We start from the raw sequence: 11,017 nt of genomic DNA, 5'->3' as shown, positions 1-11,017 counted from the left end.
CCATAATAATTGCAATATATCAGAGCAAATAAAAATTTTTGAATAATGGCACTATAATACATTCAATCCATAATATTAATAAATATCAATGGAGTAAACTCACCCATTAAAAGGCACAGAGTGGGAGGATGGATCAGAAATCACAACTCAACCATATGCTGCTTGCAAGAATCCCACATAACCCAACAAGACAAAAACAGACTTAAAGTGAAAGGATGGAAAACTATCATACAGGCTAATGTACCACAAAAAAAGGCAGGAGCTGTCACTCTCATCTCTGACACAATAGACTTTAAATTAAATAAAGTAATAAAAGATAGGCAAGGCCATTACATGATGATAACAGGATCAATCAACCAAGAAAATTTAACAATTATTCACGTCTATGCACCCAATGAGGGGCCATCTAAATACATCAAATACTTACTGAAAGAACTATAAAAATACATCAATAGTAATACAGTAATAGTGGGAGATTTCAACACCCCACTCTCACACTTAGACAGATCAATGAAGCAGAGAATCAACACAGAAACAAGAGAATTAAATGAAGATATGGACAAACTACACCTCCTGGACATTTTCAGAGTTCTTCATTCCAAAAAACTGGAATACACATTCTTTTCAAATCCACACAGCACATCCTCAAGGATAGACCACTTGTGAAGCCACAAAGACAGCATCAACAAATTCAAAAGCATTGAAATTATCCCAAGTATCTTCTCAGACCACAGTGGAGTTTAACTAACATTCAACAACAAACAGAGAATTACTAAGTCTTAGAATTTAGTAACTCAACAATGTACTGCTTAAGAACTGCTGGGTCAGAAAGATATTCTCAAGCAAGAAGTTCAAGTGTTCCTGGAAACAAGTGAAAATTAAGAAACAAGTTATCAAAATATTTGGGACACAGCTAAAGGAGTACTGAGAGGGAAACTCGTAGCCTTAAAATCACATATTAGAGAACAAGAAAAAGTCAAATAAACGACCTTACTACAAACTTTAATGACTTAGAGGAAGAAGAACAAAGGGACCATAAAGTAACCAGAAGGATGGAAATAACTAAAATTAGAGCAGAAATAGACGACATCAAAAATAAGAGAACCATAAAATAGATCAATAAAGCCAAATGTTGGTGCTTTCAGAAATTAAAAAAGATTGACAAACCCCTAGCCAACTCACTAAAAGACAAAAAAAAAGGGAGAAGACCCAAATAAATATAATTGTAAACAATAGAGGAGCTATCACAACTGACACCACAGAGATCCAGAAAATCATACAAGACTTCTATGAAGAACTATATGCCACCAAGATAGAGAATCTGGAAGAAATGGAAGAATTCCAGGAAACATATGCCCTTCCAAAACTGAACTAAGAAGAACTACAAAACCTACATGCACCAATCACAGACAAAGAAATCAAACAGTTATTAAGAATCTTCCCAACAACAAAAGTCCTGGACCAGATGGCTTCACAAACAAATTCTACAAAACCTTCAGGAAACAGCTAATACCTATACTTCTAAAGCTGTTCCACAAGATTGAGAAACAGAAATACACCCTTCTACCTTCTATGAATCCAACATCACCTTGATAACAAAAGCAAATAGGGAAACAACAAAAAAGGAAAACTACAGACCAATATCTCTGATGAACACAGATGCCAAAATAATGAACAAGTACCTAGCCAACAGGATACAGCAGTATATCAAAAAGATTGTTCATCACGACCAAGTGGGATGAACAACCAAGTGGGATGAACCAAGGCTGGTTCAACATATGTGAATCAATCAATGTCATCCACCACATCAATAAAAGAAAAACCAAAAGCCAAATGATTATCTCAATAGATTCAGAGAAAGCCTTTGATACATTCCAACACCCATTCTTTCTCAAAACACCACAAAAAAATAGGAATAGATGGTAAATTCCTCAAGATAGTGAAATCCATACATAGCAAACCTACATCCAACATCATACTCAGTGCACAGAAGCTGAAAGCATTCCCCCTCAGATCAGGGACTAGACAGGGCTGTCCACTATCACCATTATACTTCAACACAGTATTGGAAGTTCTTGCCATAGAAATCAGGCAAGAGAAGGAAATGAAAGGAATACAGATTGGAAGGGAAGAAGTCAAGCTATCACTCTTTGCAGATGATATGATAGTATACAGAGAAAAACCTAAAGAATCCAGCAGAAAACTACTAGAAGTTATTAGGCAATATAGCAAGGTGTCAGGCTACAAAATCAATGTACAAAAATCAGTGGCATTTCTCTATGCAAACACTAAATCTGAAGAAGAAGACATCCAGAAATCACTCCCATTCACTGTTGCGGGAAAATCAATATAATACCTAGGAATAAAGCTGACCAAAGAAGTTAAAGACCTATTTACTGAAAACTATGAGTCACTATTCAAGGAAATAGAAAATGATACCAAGAAATGGAAAGACATCCCATGCTCATGGATTGAAATATTTAATATCATCAAAATGAATATTCTCCCCAAACCCACATACAAATTTAATGCAATACCCATCAAAGTTCCACCAAGCTTTAAGAGAATAGAACATAAACTGCAATCATTTATCTGGAACCAGAAAATACCAAGAATTGCCAAAACAATCTTGAGGAAAAGAAACAGAAATGGAGGCATCACACTCCTAGATCCACAAACTATATTATAAGGCCATCATCATCAAAACAGTCTGGTACTGGAACAAAAATAAGCACACAGACCAGTGGAACAGAACTGAAAACCCAGAATGAAACCCCCACACATATGGACATCTAATATTTGATAAGGGGTCCCAAATTATTAAATGGAGGAAGGAGGCTCTCTTCAATAAATGGTACTGGGAAAACTGGGTTGAAATACACAGAAGAATGAAACTAAACCACCTTTTCTCACGAGAAATAAAAATCAACTCCAAACGGATCAAGGACCTGAATATTAGACCAGAAACTATCAAATACTTAGAGGAAAACATTGGAGGAACACTTTCCCACCTAAACCTCAAGGACATCTTTAATGATGCAAACCCAATTGCAAGGAAGACTAAATCAGAAACAAATCCATGGGACTACATCAAATTGAAAAGCTTCTGCACAACCAAATAAACTATTCCACAAACAAGGAGACCCCCACAGAATGGGAGAAGATCTTCACATGCCATACATCAGACAAGAGACTAATAACCAAAATATACAAAGAGCTCAGCAAACTTAGCAACAAAAAAAGGAAATGACCCCATCCAAAAATGGGCAGAGGATATGAACAGAACATTCACTACAGAAGAGATCCAAAAGGCTAACAAACATATGAAAAATCGCCAGGTAGCTGACTGTCAGAGAAATGCAAATAAAAACAACATTGAGATACCACCTCACTCCTTTGAGAATGGCACACATCAAAAAGAACAGCAGCAACAAATGCTGGATAGGCTGTGGGGACAGAGGAACCCTTCTGCACTGCTGGTGGGAGTGTAAATTGGTCCAACCTCTCTGGAGAGCAGTCTGGAGAATTCTCACAAGGCTAGACATGGACCTTCCATATGACTCAGTAATTCCTCTCTTGGGAATATACCCCGAGGACTCTATAACACCCAACTAAAAAGATATGTGTACACCTATGTTCATAGCAGCACAATTCGTAGTAGCTAAAACGTGGAAGCAACCCAGGTGCCAAACAACAGATGAGTGGCTGAGAAGGCTATGATATATATACACAATGGAATACTATGCAGCTATTAATAACAATGAACCCACCTTCTCTGACCCATCTTGGACAGAGCTAGAAGGAAATATGTTAAGTGAGCTAAGTCAGAAAGAAAGATGAATATGGGATGATCCCACTCATCAACAGAAGTTGAGAAGGAAGAACAGAAAAGGAAACTTTGCATTCATCTAGAAAGTCTTTTTCGTCACCACAGTGATATTTGGGGCTTGGTGGCCAGCACAATTCCACTAATCCTGGTGGGCATTCTCTCCTTTTTCTGTTTTTTTGATATAGAGTGGGAGACAGAGAGGGAGACAGAGGAAAAGAAGGCAGGGAGAAGAAAAGACACTTGCAGTGTGAACCGACCTAGCATGGCCAAATTTCCTTTTGCTTCTTGTTCATCCAAATATTATAGATTGTGAGAGGCTACAACACTGAATCTTCTAATACACTGGAACCTGGGTCTAATACCAGGTGCACTACTCAAGTGTGCTATTTTCCTGCCCCCCCCCACATATAAACACACACACACACACGCACACTCTTTCTCTCTTTCTTCTCATTTTTTCCATCTTCTTCTTATTTATACTCCCATCCCAAATCTCTGGTTCTTCTAACTTACAGGCCTCACATTGCACAAAACTATACAGATATTTACTGAGTACCCCTTGCTGTACAAATACAATCATTTAACATACACAGAGCAACAAAGACCCCACCTACAGAGCCTTAGCATAGCAGAAAATGCAGACACTGATGCAAATAATGAGAGATAGGAGATTGCCAGTAGATAGTGGTAACAGTTGAAGTGGCTGGTCCTGTTTGAAGAGATTCCCAAAGGAACCAAGATTAGAGAAAAAAAAAAAGTATAAATTAGGTAATTACCTGTCAAAGAAAACTGGATTGGTTTGTTTAAACAACTCAAGGGAATTCACTAACCAATGTGAAACCATGAGGCTGAAGGGTAGGGAAGAAGTGACCAACTGAACATGCTAGAAAGCCCTGGCAAATCTTAGTGTAATATGACTCAGTTTGCATTGTGGACAGTTCTTTTCATCTGATCTGAGGAAAGAAACATCCAAGGTGATCTGGAAGGAGGCCGGAATCCAGAACCCAGGTGAAAAATGAAGACTGATGTATTTGTTCAGGAGACAGAGAGAATAGGCCTTATCTGAGAAATATTTAGGAAAGGCATGATTTATAGACTTGGTTAGTAACGTGGGGAGGGTGTTAGAAAGAGTAGCCAGGGGTTCAGGCAGTGGTGTACCCAGTTAAACGCACATAGTACTAAGTTCAAGGACCCATTCAAGGATCAGGGTTCAAGCCCCTGGTTCCCTACCTGTGTGGAGGACACTTCACAAACGGTAAAGCAGGACTGCACATGTCTTTCTCTCTTCCTCAGTATCTCCCCTTTCTCTTTCAATTTCTCTCTGTCCTATCTAATAAAATGGAGAAAATGGCTGCCAGGAGCAGTGGATTCGTTGTGGACATACCAAGCCCCAGCAAAAACTCTAGAAGCCAAAAAAAAAAAAAAAAAAACAGTCTAAGAAGAAGATGCCTGCTTTCTGATGAACAAGCTGGGGGCTGGGGGTGGTTAATCAGGTTTCTCCCTATGATGGTTAAGTATGAGAGAAACAAGTCTGAGCATGCCACATAAAAAAACTCAGGAGGCAATCAAAAAGGCAGAGATTTATTTGTGATCAGGGAAGTGCAATTCTGCAATTCAGGGTATATAAATTTAGTCAGATCACTTAAAATGTGCCCCAAGAAGGAACAACATTGTGCCAACAAGAAGGAACATCTCAATTTCTTATGAAAGAAAATAAGAATGGTGAGGTAAGTGGTGAAAGAGATGATTAGTGTTAATAACTTTAGACTATCCTTGGCTATGCATAATTAGTAACTTACTCTACAGAAAGGAGGGAAAAGGAAATTGACTGAGACTGTCATTCAGCTAAAAAGCTCATATTTAATTAGCTCTCAAGCCCCAAAGGACTTCTCAAGCAATTTCTCGCAGGTTTCTTAAAATAACTGCTTTTGTCCCAGGTCAAAAGCCTCTGATAGGGCCAAGTGCTGGTGTACCTGGTTGAAAGCACATGTTACAGAACACAGAGACCCAGGTTCGAACCCCTAGTCCCCATCTGCTTCATCACTAGCAAAGCATTCCCCCTGCAGATGGGGGGATTGGTTCTTGGAGGCCAGGTGGTGGCTTATTTGGTAGAGTGCACATATTAAAATGCACTCAGGTTCAAATCCCCAGTCCCTACCTGCAGGATGAAACTACACAACTAGTGAAGTGGTGTTGCAGATGTCTCTCTTTACATCTCTATGTCTCCCTTTCCTCTCAATTTCTCTATCTCTACAAAAAAAAAAAAGTATTGGTTCTTGGATTCTAATTCATTCTCAGCCTTCCTAAGCAAAAAAAAAAAAAAAAAATGGTGATGGATGTAGATATACTTTTTATTTTTATTTTTATTCTTTTTTTAAATATTTTATTTTATTTATTTATTCCCTTTTGTTGCCCTTGTTGTTTTATTGTTGTAGTTATTATTGTCGTCATTGTTAGATAGGACAGAGAGAAACGGAGAGAGGAGGGGAAGACAGAGGGGGAGAGAAAGATAGACACCTGCAGACCTGCTTCACCGCCTGTGAAGTGACTCCCCTGCAGGTGGGGAGCCGGGGTTCGAACCGGGATCCTTATGCCGGTCCCTGCGCTTAACCCGCTGAGCTACAGCCTGACTCCCAAGATATACTTATTCTTAAACAGATACAGAACAGAGAAGCATAAATTAAAGTCAAAAGTATTCTAGAGTCCACTATTCCTTACTAATTAGTGTCTGAGCCAACTTTGTCTTTGTATTTTCTGTTTCATAAAAATCAATTTAGGTATTTGAGTGAGTCATAGGAGTAAGTTTCTAAAGCATCATAAGGGAAAGATTGCATCTCTGAGACTGAGGAAGGCGGGTTCAACACCACTTCCTCTCCCTTCTTATCCCCAGCTTCCTGTCATCACAGTGTGACATATTTACTCCCCCTTCACTTCTCCTTTCACACAAATAGCTTGGACATCTGTGTTACTAACCTTTTGTAACCCTTCAAGGATAATCGTCAATTCTGCCTGGAAGACTGAAGAAAAGCACCTGAGATAAGTAAGGTAGGTGATATTTTATTCTAATCTTAGAGTAGGAAGGCCAACTATCTTTTGTGAAGCCACGAATCTTCTTAGGATTCTCCTTGTAGTTTTCTAGTAGCCCTAAAAATTTGTACTTTCTGTTTCACAAATACTTAGTGAAGGAAGTAAAATGATCTGTGAGGTCCTACTGACTGTCACAAGCTTAAAAAGCTTTAGTACTTGAATTTCTGGGAAGGTTATTTCTAATGTCTAGAGCCTTCTAATAAAGTTGAGGAGATTTTCTATATATGCTAATCTTTAAAAGTCTAGTCTAATAATTATATACAGATATTGTATGTGCCTGATGAAAGAGAAACCAAAGCCCAACTGGACACTGGGAATCAAACCCAGGGCTGCATGCATGCAAGGTATGTACTCTACCTCTTGGGCCACCTTTCTCAGCTCTGACCTTTTAATATTTATTTAGACAAGCAGAGAGAGAGAGAGACAGAGAGAGACATGACACCCAAGCTTCCTTCAATGAGTTAAGGGACAGGATCAAACTAGGTAACATACAGGGGTAAGCAGCACACTATCCAAGAGCTATTTCCCCAGCCGTGGACTTGGGATTTTAAAGTGAGGAGAAAAACAAAGGCCATAAAAACAAACAAACAAACAAACAAATACCTACAAATTAAAATGTTTGTCTTACAGTTGAGAATGGAAAGCATACTTAGTACTTGTATTCTGTTAAGAGGTGAAAGATAGAGACCCTGAGGAATGCTTAGCTTTGTTGTTTTCAAAAAGAAAGACTATTGTGATCCTCATGCTTTTCCCAAATAAGTTTAACCTCAGTGTACAAAATGTGAATACTGACAAACCAATAAAACTTGATAATGCAATGATATCCATTTCATCCCTTATAACTAATGATCGAGGTCTCACAAATTCAGAAAGTGATAGTTAACCTTTATACTGACTTTCTGTGGCTAAACTAAATGCTGGGGGCTAGGAAACTCACATAACAAGAAATTCTGGATCAAAGTTTTCTCCTACAAAAGATCAACAAGACTCTCACATGACTATTAGAAAAGAGAAGAAAGTACCTTAGAACCCACCCAGTGAACAGTGAGGGATGGGATGGTGCAGAGAGTTGTAAATTCCCAAAGTGCAGGGACTACTGATACTTGAATTTAAAAATAAGGACCAGACATCTTTACAAATTTACAAATTTAATTCCTTATTTCCTGAGAGAAGATACTGAGAGCAGTTATTGTAGAGAGGGAATGTTTATGGAAGAAGGAGACTTTTCCCCAGCAAATTGTTCCGCCATTGTTCTGCCCAGCACCTCAGATCCCTGTTGAATAACCTCACCAAGTAGGCTAAGCAGAACCCTCCAGACAAGATCAGACCTTGTGACCACGTTCATGATAGCAGAGACTCAGGATTAAGTATGAATTTTTTTCTAGACAGTCTAATTTGTGGAACAAGGTAAAGGATCAAAGATGTTACTCCAAATAAAAGGGAAGCTAAGAAATGACTACAAATCACTGTGCCAGCAGATTAGTAGCTTGAGGCTCAATGCAGCTCTGAAAACTTTGCCTTCATGGCAGCAGGGGAGGCAGGTGGGGAGGTATAGATACTTAGATTGCTTCAGACATTTCTAGAGTAAGCATGTCTTCTCTGTGGGGTAAAGAGAGGGAAGGGGACCTGGATTTGAATTATTATTATTATTTTAATAAAATATTTGCTTTTTAAAAATTATTGGAGTCAGGAGAGAGCATAGTGGTTATGCAAAAGACTTTCATTCCTAAAGCTCTTTGGTCTCAGCTTCAGTCCTGGGCATCACCATAAACCATAGCTGAACAGTGACTAGTCTCTCGCTCTCTTGCTCTCTCTCTCTCTCTCATATGTATGTGTGTGTGCCTTTCCCTCTGTATCTCTTTCACTAAAATAAAATCAATAAAATATTTGAAAATTAAATAAAAAGTATTAATGTAACATTGGTTTACAACTGTATATAGACTACAGGTGTATAAAATTATAGTTTATCATCTGAACATATTACAATTTTACTCTCCACCAAAAATCTAGTTTCATGTACCACCATGAAAAGTCAAGGCCTTTTGTTTTAAAAAATGTTTTAATTTTTAAATTTAAAAAAAAACCTCCCATGGGAGATAAGAGATGTCAGTTACACATGCAAGTGTTTTGGAAGAGATCTGAGCAACAGTGAAATCTTAGTTCACGGCTGAACAAAGTTTTGTTTTCTCAATCTCCACCAGAATCTATACTCTGATGAAACTGTGGTTGAATTAGAGCACAGGCTGAGCTGAAGCATGGCTTCCTGTGATGGTTCCTCTGTGGGCCAGTAAAAGGACAGTTACTATATTATAGTATAATAGTAATAGCCTTTAATTTTAATTGAGCACTTTCATACTCACAGGAAGTATGAACCAAAGACCATCCTATCCAGCTTCCCTTACCAGTCTCAACAACTTTACTTTTGATCAGTGATGAGTCATAAACTGGGAAGGTCAAACACAATTGGTCTTGAGTTTGTTGTATTCTCCTACAAACCTTTGACTGGTGTTATTTTTCTTCTTGTTGTTTCACCTGAGCAATGAATGGTTCATGATGGGAGGAGGAGGGTACCTGGGACTTTGGAGCCTCAGGCATGAGAGTCTCTTTGCATAACCATTATGCTGTGCTGTGTCCCCAGCCCTGACCTCTGACTGTTAAAAGGGCTTTTGACTCCCTTCCTTGGTTCTATACTACAACCTGTCATGAATAGACTAACTCCTGGATGCATACTAATAAATGATGTTACCATCAGTCTCAAAGTGTTTGCAGAGTGCATGGCAATACCCAAATAAAATATAATGTGACCTTTTCTATAAAGGAAGGAATGAACAAAATGTAGGGAGAGTTTCAAGGTTTATCAGATTCCTTGGGAGAGGAAGTGACTGAGCTGGGGTAAATTTTCAATGAAGTATGCTTTTGTTATGCAGTGTGGGAGGGGTAGTTTTTTAGATGGGGCACATTTTGTGCAAATTCAGATAAGGGGGCCCTACCCTCACCCTCAGGCATGTTAAAAATGAGACTACGCAAGACTGGAGTATAGCAAGCCGCAGTTGTAGGACCACAGAAAGTGGAAATTCATTCCTCTTATTTGTTTGTAGAACTCCACACAGGAAAATAGAAGGCAAGGCATTAACACAACAGATTCTAGATCAAGTCCTGGGTAGGGGTATGTCCCTCATGATTGAATTGACATATGTGACCTGGAATGAAGGTTTAAAGGATGATGTCTTCCTCCTCAATGTTAGCTTTCTCCTTGATTAAAGGGTGGAGTCTTTTACATGGTTACAACCATTCTCTTTCTCTCTGCTTCTGTTCCAGGAAATACTGTGTTGATTTAGTTACAGTGGTTTGGTTTGGTTCCTGTATTAGTCAACCCATCGCACTTCCTGTACCAAGTGAGCATTTAATATATGCAAACTCCCTTGGGCCTAGAGACTGGGCAGTTGCTCCAGGACCCAGGTGTCACTGCAGGTTCAAAGCTCTAAAGCAAAGTGACACAGAGAAACTGGACAGCTGTGCAGAGCAAGCCTCTGGGGTATCTGTTGGGACAGGGGAAGAGAGGGCTACAGAGGTTGAGAAGTAGGTTTCAGAAAACTGGTAACGGGCATTTGGAGAAAGAAACATGATATGATACATTTCCAAAACCAGCAGGTTAACACTTTGAATGGAGCCCATGGATCTCTGTTTTGGAATATAGATATAATCTCTATACTTACTTCCTATTTCATCAGCACACAGTAGAATTCCTTTCCCAAAAATAGCATCATCATATCTTATTAGCCAAAAGCTATTGTAATAAAGAAAATGATACCATGCCATATCATTTCTCTAATAGTTTAAATAAGAGCACTATATTCCAAGTGTTAAAAAATCTTGCTATTTAAAAGGAAGACAGAGATTCTCTAGGTTTAGATAAAGATTCCAACTTATATGACAACTGATAAATATTAGCTATCATTACAATATACCAACATGCTTATTTTTTAGGTAAGGTGATTTTAAAAAGTCATAAAACAACTAGTTGTTTTCTGATTTTCTGTGAAATGCTTTTTCATCTATATTATAGTCCCTTTTCTTAGAGACTTTTATTAAAAATGTACT

At 38.4% G+C, this 11,017-nt stretch overlaps 1 protein-coding gene across 3 annotated transcripts in view; it reads left to right on the top strand.

Moving 5' to 3' along the window:
- Nucleotides 1–6,736: 6,736 nt before the first annotated feature.
- The window catches only part of CD53 (CD53 molecule), a 37,948-nt gene continuing 33,667 nt past the window's right edge, over nucleotides 6,737–11,017 (top strand). The window contains exons 1-2 of one of the 3 annotated variants that reach the window (XM_060201906.1): nucleotides 6,753–6,874; nucleotides 10,235–10,311. The gene's annotated coding sequence lies outside the window, so the exon portion shown is untranslated. Of the gene's footprint in view, nucleotides 6,875–10,234; nucleotides 10,312–10,342; nucleotides 10,452–11,017 lie in introns of those variants that run through there. The other 2 variants (XM_007526920.3, XM_060201907.1) reach the window with 2 other exon arrangements.

Source organism: Erinaceus europaeus, chromosome 11 (assembly GCF_950295315.1).
Source record: "Erinaceus europaeus chromosome 11, mEriEur2.1, whole genome shotgun sequence".
Lineage (NCBI taxonomy): Eukaryota > Metazoa > Chordata > Mammalia > Eulipotyphla > Erinaceidae > Erinaceus > Erinaceus europaeus.
The sequence above is the reverse complement of the archived record's forward strand: the minus strand, read 5'-3'. Positions and strand labels throughout refer to the sequence as shown.